Source organism: Salmo trutta, chromosome 8 (genome assembly GCF_901001165.1).
Source record: "Salmo trutta chromosome 8, fSalTru1.1, whole genome shotgun sequence".
Taxonomy (NCBI): domain Eukaryota; kingdom Metazoa; phylum Chordata; class Actinopteri; order Salmoniformes; family Salmonidae; genus Salmo; species Salmo trutta.
This window is the reverse complement of record NC_042964.1, coordinates 3,346,892-3,358,616: the sequence shown is the minus strand read 5'-3', so window position 1 is coordinate 3,358,616 and position 11,725 is coordinate 3,346,892. Positions and strand designations below refer to the sequence as shown.

Sequence of the window (11,725 nt, the reverse complement as noted above, 5' to 3'; positions counted from 1 at the left end):
GAAGCATGCTGGGCCCATAACCCAGAGGTCTATGGATGGAAACCATCCTCTGCTAACAATCTTTATTTTTAGAAATGAATTGCAACCAGCGATCAAAAAAAGCTAAATATCATGGGCATGTCTCAGTGCCCTACGTGATTCTTTTTTTTATGGTTCTATCAGTTCGTATAGGTCATGCTATAACACCATGCCCCAGATGCCTAAAAAACTGGCCTCCCATGCCAGGGATTGTGAGTGGAAGTCTTATCAGTGGCGGATGAAAGCATAGTGTCCCAGCGGAAGCGTGCTGGGCCCATAACCCAGAGGTTTATGGATCGAAACCATCCTCTGCAATCCATTTTTATTTTCAGAAATTAACTGCAACCAGGGATAAAAAAAAGCATAATATCAATGGCATGTCTCAGTGCCCTCCGTGGGTTGAAGCAGAGTGGCGCTGCGGAAACGTGATGGGCCCAGAGGTTGATGGATGAAACCATCCTCTGCTAACAATCTTAATTTTTAGAAATGAATTGCAACCAGCGATCAAAAAAAGCTAAATATCATGGGCATGTCTCAGTGCCCTCCGTGGGTTGAAGCAGAGTGGCGCTGCGGAAACGTGATGGGCCCAGAGGTTGATGGATGAAACCATCCTCTGCTAACAATCTTTATTTTTAGAAATTAATTGCAACCAGCGATCAAAAAAAGCTAAATATCATGGGCATGTCTCAGTGCCCTACGTGATTCTTTTTTTTACTGTTTCTATCAGTTCGTATAGGTAATGCTATAACACCGTGCCCCAGATGCCTAAAAACTGGCCTCCCATGCCAGGGATTGTGAGTTTAAGTCTTGTCAGGGGTGGCTGAAAACAGAGTTTCCCAGCGGAAGCGTGCTGGGCCCATAACCCAGAGGTCGATGGATGGAAACCATCCTCTGCTATCCAGATTTATTTTTAGCAATGAAGTGCAAACATAAATGAAAAAAAGCATAATTTCATGGGCATTTCTCATTGCCTTCCATTATATATTTTCCTTAGTGCTTCTATCAGTTTGTATAGGTCATGCTAACTTCACAGTGCCCCAGTGGCCTAATGGATAAGGCACTGGCCTCCTAAGCCAGGGATTGAGGGTTTGAGTCCCTTCTGGGGTGGGTTCAAGCAGAGTGGCGCTGTGGAAACGTGCTGGGCCCAGAGGTCGATGAACTGAAGCCATCCTCAGCTTGCAATTTTTATTTTTAGAAATTAATTGCAACCAGCGATCAAAAAAAGCTAAATATCATGGGCATGTGCCCTAAGTGATTCTTTTTTTTATGGTTCTATCAGTTCGTATAGGTCATGCTATAACACCATGCCCCAGATGCCTAAAAAACTGGCCTCCCATGCCAGGGATTGTGAGTGGAAGTCTTATCAGTGGCGGATGAAAGCAGAGTGTCCCAGCGGAAGCGTGCTGGGCCCATAACCCAGAGGTCTATGGATCGAAACCATCCTCTGCAATCCATTTTTATTTTCAGAAATTAACTGCAACCAGGGATAAAAAAAAGCATAATATCAATGGCATGTCTCAGTGCCCTCCGTGGGTTGAAGCAGAGTGGCGCTGCGGAAACGTGATGGGCCCAGAGGTTGATGGATGAAACCATACTCTGCTAACAATCTTTATTTTTAGAAATTAATTGCAACCAGCGATCAAAAAAAGCTAAATATCATGGGCATGTCTCAGTGCCCTACGTGATTCTTTTTTTTACTGTTTCTATCAGTTCGTATAGGTAATGCTATAACACCGTGCCCCAGATGCCTAAAAAACTGGCCTCCCATGCCAGGGATTGTGAGTTTAAGTCTTGTCAGGGGTGGCTGAAAACAGAGTTTCCCAGCGGAAGCGTGCTGGGCCCATAACCCAGAGGTCGATGGATGGAAACCATCCTCTGCTATCCAGATTTATTTTTAGCAATGAAGTGCAAACATAAATGAAAAAAAGCATAATTTCATGGGCATTTCTCATTGCCTTCCATTATATATTTTCCTTAGTGCTTCTATCAGTTTGTATAGGTCATGCTAACTTCACAGTGCCCCAGTGGCCTAATGGATAAGGCACTGGCCTCCTAAGCCAGGGATTGAGGGTTTGAGTCCCTTCTGGGGTGGGTTCAAGCAGAGTGGCGCTGTGGAAACGTGCTGGGCCCAGAGGTCGATGAACTGAAGCCATCCTCAGCTTGCAATTTTTATTTTTAGAAATTAATTGCAACCAGCGATCAAAAAAAGCTAAATATCATGGGCATGTCTCAGTGCCCTCCGTGGGTTGAAGCAGAGTGGCGCTGCGGAAACGTGATGGGCCCAGAGGTTGATGGATGAAACCATCCTCTGCTAACAATTTTTATTTTTAGAAATTAATTGCAACCAGCGATCAAAAAAGCTAAATATCATGGGCATGTCTCAGTGCCCTACGTGATTCTTTTTTTACTGTTTCTATCAGTTCGTATAGGTCATGCTATAACACCATGCCCCAGATGCCTAAAAAACTGGCCTCCCATGCCAGGGATTGTGAGTGGAAGTCTTATCAGTGGCGGATGAAAGCATAGTGTCCCAGCGGAAGCGTGCTGGGCCCATAACCCAGAGGTCTATGGATCGAAACCATCCTCTGCAATCCATTTTTATTTTCAGAAATTAACTGCAACCAGGGATAAAAAAAAGCATAATATCAATGGCATGTCTCAGTGCCCTCCGTGGGTTGAAGCAGAGTGGCGCTGCGGAAACGTGATGGGCCCAGAGGTTGATGGATGAAACCATCCTCTGCTAACAATCTTAATTTTTAGAAATGAATTGCAACCAGCGATCAAAAAAAGCTAATATCATGGGCATTTCTCAGTGTCCTTCGTCATTCTAATTTTTTACTGTTTCTATCAGTTCGTATAGGTCATGCTGATTACACCACGCCCCAGTGGCCTAAAAAATTGGCCTCCCAAGCCAGGCATTGTGAGTGTAAGTCTTATCAGTGGCGGATGAAAGCAGAGTGTCCCAGGGAAGCGTGCTTTGCCCATAACCCAGAGGTCTATGGATCGAAACCATCCTCTGCAATCCATTTTTATTTTTAGAAATTAATTGCAAACATAAATAAAAAATTGCATAATTTCATGGGCATGTCTCAGTTCCCTCTGTGATTCTTTGTTTGACTGCTTCTGTCAGTTTGTATAGGTCACACTGATTACAGAGGCGCAGCGGAAGCGTGATGGCCCTGTAACCCAGAGGTCGATGGATCGAAATCACTCTCTGCTATCAAGGTAGGTTTTGGCAAGTACCCCAGTGGCCTAATGGATAAGGCACTGGCCTTCTAAGCCAGGGATTGTGGGTTCGTGTCCCATCTGGGGTGGATGAAGGCAATTTGGGAAAGAAGCAGAGAGTTCATGTAACAAAGATGTTGAAGTCATTGTATTTTTAGAAATGAAGTACAAATAGGGATTAAAAAAGGATACTTTCATGGGCATCTCTTTTTTTTTTATCTGCTTCTATCAGTTCGTATAGATCATGCTGATCACACAGTGCCACAGTGGCCTAAGAAACTGGCCTCCTAATCCATGTATTGTGAGTTCAAGTATTATTTTGGGGTGCCTTAAAGTGGAGTGATGAAGTGGAAGTATGCTGGGCAGTTAACCCAGTGATTTATGGATCGAAACCATCCTCTTCTATCCAGTTTGTTTTCAGCAAACAGAAATATAAAAACTGCCATAACCCAGAGGTCGATGGATGCCTAAAAAACTGACCTCCCAATCCAGAGATTGTGAGTTTAAGTCTTCTCAGGGGTGGCTGAAAACAGAGTGTCCCAGCGGAAGCATGCTGGGCCCATAACCCAGAGGTCTATGGATGGAAACCATCCTCTGCTAACAATCTTTATTTTTAGAAATTAATTGCAACCAGCGATCAAAAAAAGCTAAATATCATGGGCATGTCTCAGTGCCCTTCGTCATTATAATTTTTTACTGTTTCTATCAGCTCGTATAGGTCATGCTGATTACACCATGCCCCAGTGGCCTACAAAACTGGCCTCCCAAGCCAGGGATTGTGAGTGTAAGTCTTATCAGTGGCGGATGAAAGCAGAGTGTCCCAGCGGAAGCGTGCTGGGCCCATAACCCAGAGGTCTATGGATTGAAAACATCAACTGCAATCCATTTCTATTTTTAGAAATTATTTGCAACCATAAATAAAAAACTAGCATAATTTCATGGGCATGTCTCAGTGCCCTCTGTGATTCTTTGTTTGACTGCTTCTGTCAGTTTGTATAGGTCACACTGGTTACAGAGGCGCAGCGGAAGCGTGATGGCCCCGTAACCCAGATGTCGATGGATCGAAATCACTCTGTGCTATCAAGGTAGGTTTTGGCAAGTACCCCAGTGGCCTAATGGATAAGGCACTGGCCTTCTAAGCCAGAGATTGTGGGTTCGAGTCCCATCTGGGGAGGATGAAGGCAGTTTGGGAAAGAAGAAGAGAGTTCATGTAACAAAGATGTTGAAGCCATTGTATTTTTAGAAATGAAGTACAAATAGGGATTAAAAAAAGGATACTTTCATGGGCATCTCTCTGTGCCTTTCGTGATTCTTTTTTTTAATCTGCTTCTATCAGTTCGTATAGGTCATGCCTGATCACACAGTGCCACAGTGGCCTAAGAAACTGGCCTCCTAATCCATGTATTGTGAGTTCAAGTATTATTTTGGGGTGCCTTAAAGTGGAGTGATGAAGTGGAAGTATGCTGGGCAGTTAACCCAGTGATTTATGGATCGAAACCATCCACTTCTATCCAGTTTGTTTTCAGCAAACAGAAAAATAAAAACTGCCATAACCCAGAGGTCGATGGATGCCTAAAAACTGACCTCCCAAGCTCAGAGATTGTGAGTTTAAGTCTTCTCAGGGGTGGCTGAAAACAGAGTGTCCCAGCGGAAGCATGCTGGGCCCATAACCCAGAGGTCTATGGATGGAAACCATCCTCTGCTAACAATCTTTATTTTAGAATATTAATTGCAACCAGCGATCAAAAAGCTAAATATCATGGGCATGTCTCAGTGTCCTTCGTCATTCTAATTTTTTACTGTTTCTATCAGTTCGTATAGGTCATGCTGATTACAACCATGCCCCAGTGGCCTAAAAAACTGGCCTCCCAAGCCAGGGATTGTGAGTGTAAGTCTTATCAGTGGCAGATGAAAACAGAGTGTCCCAGCGAAGCAGTGCTGGGCCCATAACCCAGAGGTCTATGGATCGAAACCATCCTCTGCAATCCATTTTTATTTTTAGAAATGAATTGCAACCATAAATAAAAAATAGCATAATTTCATGGGCATGTCTCAGTTCCCTCTGTGATTCTTTGTTTGACTGCTTCTGTCAGTTTGTATAGGTCACACTGATTACAGAGGCGCAGCGGAAGCGTGATGGCCCCGTAACCCAGAGGTCGATGGATCGAAATCACTCTCTGCTATCAAGGTAGGTTTTGGCAGTACCCCAGTGGGCATAATGGATAAGGCACTGGCCTCTAAGCCAGGGATTGTGGGTTCGAGTCCCATCTGGGGTGGATGAAGGCAGTTTGGGAAAGAAGAAGAGGTTCATGTAACAAAGATGTTGAAGCCATTGTATTTTTAGAAATGAAGTACAAATAGGGATTAAAAAAAGGATACTTTCATGGGCATCTCTCTGTGCCCTTCGTGATTCTTTTTTTTATCTGCTTCTATCAGTTCGTATAGGTCATGCTGATCACACAGTGCCACAGTGGCCTAAGAAACTGGCCTCCTAATCCATGTATTGTGAGTTCAAGTATTATTTTGGGGTGCCTTAAAGTGGAGTGATGAAGTGGGAAGTATGCTGGGCAGTTAACCCAGTGATTTATGGATCGAAACCATCCTCTTCTATCCAGTTTGTTTTCAGCAAACAGAAATATAAAACTGCCATAACCCAGAGGTCGATGGATGCCTAAAAAACTGACCCTCCCAAGCCAGAGATTGTGAGTTTAAGTCTTCTCAGGGGTGGCTGAAAACAGAGTGTCCCAGCGGAAGCATGCTGGGCCCATAACCCAGAGGTCTATGGATGGAAACCATCCTCTGCTACAATCTTTATTTTAGAAATTAATTGCAACCAGCGATCAAAAAAAGCTAAATATCATGGGCATGTCTCAGTGTCCTTCGTCATTCTAATTTTTTACTGTTTCTATCAGTTCGTATAGGTCATTGCTGATTACACCATCGCCCCAGTGGCCTAAAAAACTGGCCTCCCAAGCCAGGGATTGTGAGTGTAAGTCTTATCAGTGGCGGATGAAAGCAGAGTGTCCCAGCGGAAGCGTGCTGGGCCCATAACCCAGAGGTCTATGGATTCGAAAACCATCCTCTGCAATCCATTTCATTTTTAGAAATGAATTGCAACCATAAATAAAAAATAGCATAATTTCATGGGCATGTCTCAGTTCCCTCTGTGATTCTTTGTTTGACTGCTTCTGTCAGTTGTATAGGTCACACTGATTACAGAGGCGCAGCAGGAAGCGTGATGGCCCCGTAACCCAGATGTCGATGGATTCGAAATCACTCTCTCCTCCTGCTATCAAGGTAGGTTTGGCAAAGTACCCCAGTGGCCTAATGGATAAGGCACTGGCCTTCTAAGCCAGGGATTGTGGGTTCGAGTCCCATCTGGGGTGGATGAAGGCAGTTTGGGAAAGAAGAAGAGAGTTCATGTAACAAAGAGGTTGAACGCCTTGTATTTTTAGAAATGAAGGCAAATAGGGATTAAAAAAGGATACTTTCATGGCATCTCTCTGTGCCCTTCGTGATTGTTTTTTTTATCTGCTTCTATCAGTTCGTATAGGTCTCTGATCACACAGTGCACTCAGTGGCCTAAGAAACTGGGCCTCCTAATCCATGTATTGTGAGTTCAAGTATTATTTTGGGGTGCCTTAAAGTGGAGTGATGAAGTGGAAGTATCTGGGCAGTTAAACCGTGATTTATGGATCGAACCATCCTCTTCTATCCAGTTTGTTTTCAGCAAACAGAAAATATAAGAACTGCCATAACCCCAGAGGGTCGATGGATGCCTAAAAAACTTGACCTCCCAAGCCAGAGATTGTGAGTTTAAGTCTTCTCAGGGGGTGGCTGAAAAACAGAGTGTCCCAGCGGAAGCATGCTGGGCCCATAACCCAGAGGTCTATGGATGGAAACCATCCTCTGCTAACAATCTTTATTTTTAGAAATTAATTGCAACCCAGCGATCAAAAAAGCTAAATATCATGGGCATGTCTCAGTGTCCTTCGTCATTCTAATTTTTACTGTTTCTATCAGTTCGTATAGGTCATGCTGATTACAACCATGCCCCAGTGGCCTAAAAAACTGGCCTCCCAAGCCAGGGATTGTGAGTGTAAGTCTTATCAGTGGCGAGATGAAAACAGAGCGTCCCAGCGGAAGCGTGCTGGGCCCATAACCCAGAGGTCTATGGATCGAAACCATCCTCTGCAATCATTTTTATTTTTAGAAATGAAATTGCAACCATAAATAAAATTAGCATAATTTCATGGGCATGTCTCAGTTCCCTCTGTGATTCTTTGTTGACTGCTTCTGTCCGTTGTATAGGTCCACTGTTACAGAGGCGCAGCGGATAGCGTGATGGCCCCGTAACCCAGAGGTCGATGGATTGAAATCACTCTCTGCTATCAAGGTAGGTTTTGGCAAGTAACCCCAGTGGCCTAATGGATAAGGGCACTGGCCTTCTAAGCCCAGGGATTGTGGGTTCGAGTCCCATCTGGGGTGGATGAAGGCAGTTTGGGAAAGAAGAAGAGAGTTCATGTAACAAAGATGTGAAGCCATTGTATTTTTAGAATGAAGCACAAATAGGGATTAAAAAAAGGATACTTTCATGGGCATCTCTCTGTGCCCTTCGTGATTCTTTTTTTTTATCTGCTTCTATCAGTTCGTATATAGGTCATTGCTGATCACACAGTGACACAGTGGCCTAAGAACTGGCCTCCTAATCCATGTATTGTGAGTTCAAGTATTATTTTGGGGTGCCTTAAAGTGGAGTGATGAAGTGGAAGTATTCTGGGCAGTTAACCCAGTGATTTATGGATCGAAACCATCCTCTTCTATCCAGTTTGTTTTCAGCAAACAGAAATATAAAAACTGCCATAACCCAGAGGTCGATGGATGCCTAAAAACTGACCTCCCAAGCCAGAGATTGTGAGTTTAAGTCTTCTCAGGGGTGGCTGAAAACAGAGTGTCCCAGCGGAAGCATGCTGGGCCCATAACCCAGAGGTCTATGGATGGAAACCATCCTCTGCTAACAATCTTTATTTTTAGAAATTAATTGCAACCAGCGATCAAAAAAAGCTAAATATCATGGGCATTTCTCAGTGTCCTTCGTCATTCTAATTTTTACTGTTTCTATCAGTTCGTATAGGTCATGCTGATTACACCACGCCCCAGTGGCCTAAAAACTGGCCTCCCAAGCCAGGGATTGTGAGTGTAAGTCTTATCAGTGGCGGATGAAAGCAGAGTGTCCCAGCGGAAGCGTGCTGGGGCCCATAACCCAGAGGTCTATGGATCGAAACCATCCTCTGCAATCCATTTTCATTTTTTAGAAATGAATTGCAACCATAAATAAAAATAGCATAATTTCATGGGCATGTCTCAGTTCCCTCTGTGATTCTTTGTTGATGACTGCTTCTGTCAGTTTGTATAGGTCACACTGATTACAGAGGCGCAGCAGAAGCGTGATGGGCCCGTAACCCAGATGTCGATGGATCGAAATCACTCTCTGCTATCAAGGTAGTTTTTTGGCAAGTACCCCAGTGGCCTAATGGATAAGGCACTGGCCTTCTAAGCCAGGGATTGTGGGTTAGAGTCCCATCTGGGGTGGATGAAGGCAGTTTGGGAAAGAAGAAGAGAGTTCATGTAACAAAGATGTTGAAGCCATTGTATTTTTAGAAATGAAGTACAAATAGGGATTAAAAAAAAGGATACTTTCATGTGCATCTCTCTGTGCCCTTCGTGATTCTTTTTTTTAATCTGCTTCTATCAGTTCGTATAGGTCATGCTGATCACACAGTGCCACAGTGGCCTAAGACACTGGACTCCTAAGCCATGTATTGTGAGTTCAAGTATATTTGGGGTGGCCTTAAAGTGAGTGATGAGTGGGAAGTATGCTGGGCAGTTAACCCAGTGATTTATGGATCGAAACCATCCTCTTCTACCAGTTTGTTTCAGCAAACGAAATATAAAAACTGCCATAACCCAGAGTCGATGGATGCCTAAAAAACCGGACCTCCCAAGCCAGAGATTTGTGAGTTTAAGTCTTCTCAGGGGTGGCTGAAACAGAGTGTCCCAGCGGAAGCATGCTGGGCCCATAACCCAGAGGTCTATGGAGGAAACCATTCTCTGCTAACAATCTTTATTTTTAGAAATTAATTGCAACCAGCGATCAAAAAAAGCTAAATATCATGGGCATGTCTCAGTTTCCCTTCGTCATTCTAATTTTTTACTGTTTCTATCAGTTCGTATAGGTCATGCTGTATACACCATGCCCCAGTGGCCTAAAAAACTGGCCTCCCAAGCCAGGGATTGTGAGTGTAAGTCTTATCAGTGGCGGATGAAAGCAGGTGTCCCAGCGGAAGCGTGCTGGGCCCATAACCCAGAGGTCTATCGATCGAAACCATCCTTTGCAATCCATTTTTATTTTTAGAAATGAATTGCAACCATAAATAAAAAATAGCATAATTTCATGGGCATGTCTCAGTTCCCTCTGTGATTCTTTGTTTGACTGCTTCTGTCAGTTTGTATAGGTCACACTGATTACAGAGGCGCAGCGGAAGCGTGATGGCCCCGTAACCCAGAGGTCGATGGATCGAAATCACTCTCTGCTATCAAGGTAGGTTTTGGCAAGTACCCCAGTGGCCTAATGGATAAGGCACTGGCCTTCTAAGCCAGGGATTGTGGTTTCGAGTCCCATCTGGGGTGGATGAAGGCAGTTTGGGAAAGAAGAAGAGAGTTCATGTAACAAAGATGTTGAAGCCATTGTATTTTTAGAATGAAGTGCAAATAGGGATTAAAAAAAGGATACTTTCATGGGCATCTCTCTGTGCCCTTCGTGAATCTTTTTTTTTATCTGCTTCTATCAGTTCGTATAGGTCATGCTGATCACACAGTGCCACAGTGGCCTAAGAAACTGGCCTCCTAATCCATGTATTGTGAGTTCAAGTATTATTTTGGGGTGCCTTAAAGTGGAGTGATGAAGTGGAAGTATGCTGAGCAGTTAACCCAGTGATTTATGGATCGAAACCATCCTCTTCTATTCAGTTTGTTTTCAGCAAACAGAAATATAAAAACTGCCATAACCCAGAGGTCGATGGATGCCTAAAAAACTGACCTCCCAAGCCAGAGATTGTGAGTTTAAGTCTTCTCAGGGGTGGCTGAAAACAGAGTGTCCCAGCGGAAGCATGCTGGGCCCATAACCCAGAGGTCTATGGATGGAAACCATCCTCTGCTAACAATATTTATTTTTAGATATTAATTGCAACCAGCGATCAAAAAAGCTAATATCATGGGCATGTCTCAGTGCCCTTCGTCATTCAATTTTTTTACTGTTTCTATCAGTTCGTATAGGTCATGCTGATTACACCATGCCCCAGTGGCCTAAAAAACTGGCCTCCCAAGCCAGGGATTGTGAGTGTAAGTCTTATCAGTGGCGGATGAAAAGCAGAGTGTCCCAGCGGAAGCGTGCTGGGCCCCTAACCCAGAGGTCTATAGATCGAAACCATCCTCCGCAATCCATTTTTATTTTTAGAAATTAATTGCAAACATAAATAAAAATTGCATAATTTCATGGGCATGTCTCAGTTCCCTCTGTGATTCTTTGTTTGACTGCTTCTGTCAGTTTGTATAGGTCACCACTGATTACAGAGGCGCAGCGGAAGCGTGATGGCCCCGTAACCCAGAGGTCGATGGATCGAAATCACTCTCTGCTATCAAGATCAGTTTTGGCAAGTACCCCAGTGGCCTAATGGATAAGGCACTGGCCTTCTAAGCCAGCGATTGTGGGTTCGAGTCCAATCTGGGGTGGATGAAGGCAGTTTGGGAAGAGAAGAAGAGTTCATGTAACAAAGATGTTGAAGCCATCGTATTTTTAGAAATGAAGTGCAAATAGGGATTAAAAAAGGATACTTTCATGGGCATCTCTCTGTGCCCTTCGTGAATCTTTTTTTTTATCTGCTTCTATCAGTTCGTATAGATCATGCTGATCACACAGTGCCACAGTGGCCTAAGAAACTGGCCTCCTAATCCATGTATTGTGAGTTCAAGTATTATTTTGGGGGTGCCTTAAAGTGGAGTGATGAAGTGGAAGTATGCTGGGCAGTTAACCCAGTGATTTATGGATTGAAACCATCCTCTTCTATCCAGTTTGTTTTCAGCAAACAGAAATATAAAAACTGCCATAACCCAGAGGTCAATGGATGCCTAAAAAACTGACCTCCCAAGCCAGAGATTGTGAGTTTAAGTCTTCTCAGGGGTGGCTGAAAACAGAGTGTCCCAGCGGAAGCATGCTGGGCCCATAACCCAGAGGTCTATGGATGGAAACCATCCTCTGCTAACAATCTTTATTTTTAGAAATGAATTGCAACCAGCGATCAAAAAAGCTAAATATCATGGGCATGTCTCAGTGCCCTACGTGATTCTTTTTTTATGGTTCTATCAGTTCGTATAGGTCATGCTATAACACCATGCCCCAGATGCCTAAAAAACTGGCCTCCCA

The 11,725-nt window shown here is 43.9% G+C and overlaps 8 non-coding genes across 8 annotated transcripts; all 8 read left to right on the top strand.

Moving 5' to 3' along the window:
* The first annotated feature begins 1,052 nt into the window (after positions 1-1,052).
* On the top strand, positions 1,053-1,125 carry trnar-ccu (transfer RNA arginine (anticodon CCU)). The gene has a single exon. It is a non-coding gene; the product is annotated as a tRNA-Arg (tRNA).
* Positions 1,126-2,036: 911 nt separating this feature from the next.
* On the top strand, positions 2,037-2,109 carry trnar-ccu (transfer RNA arginine (anticodon CCU)). Its single transcript has one exon. It is a non-coding gene; the product is annotated as a tRNA-Arg (tRNA).
* A 1,150-nt stretch (positions 2,110-3,259) lies between these two features.
* trnar-ucu (transfer RNA arginine (anticodon UCU)) lies at positions 3,260-3,332 on the top strand. Its single transcript has one exon. It is a non-coding gene; the product is annotated as a tRNA-Arg (tRNA).
* A 1,012-nt stretch (positions 3,333-4,344) lies between these two features.
* Positions 4,345-4,417, top strand: trnar-ucu (transfer RNA arginine (anticodon UCU)). The gene has a single exon. It is a non-coding gene; the product is annotated as a tRNA-Arg (tRNA).
* Positions 4,418-6,556: 2,139 nt separating this feature from the next.
* Positions 6,557-6,629, top strand: trnar-ucu (transfer RNA arginine (anticodon UCU)). The gene has a single exon. It is a non-coding gene; the product is annotated as a tRNA-Arg (tRNA).
* Positions 6,630-8,762: 2,133 nt separating this feature from the next.
* On the top strand, positions 8,763-8,835 carry trnar-ucu (transfer RNA arginine (anticodon UCU)). The gene has a single exon. It is a non-coding gene; the product is annotated as a tRNA-Arg (tRNA).
* A 1,025-nt stretch (positions 8,836-9,860) lies between these two features.
* Positions 9,861-9,933, top strand: trnar-ucu (transfer RNA arginine (anticodon UCU)). The gene has a single exon. It is a non-coding gene; the product is annotated as a tRNA-Arg (tRNA).
* Positions 9,934-10,961: 1,028 nt separating this feature from the next.
* Positions 10,962-11,034, top strand: trnar-ucu (transfer RNA arginine (anticodon UCU)). Its single transcript has one exon. It is a non-coding gene; the product is annotated as a tRNA-Arg (tRNA).
* The last annotated feature ends 691 nt before the right edge of the window (positions 11,035-11,725 follow it).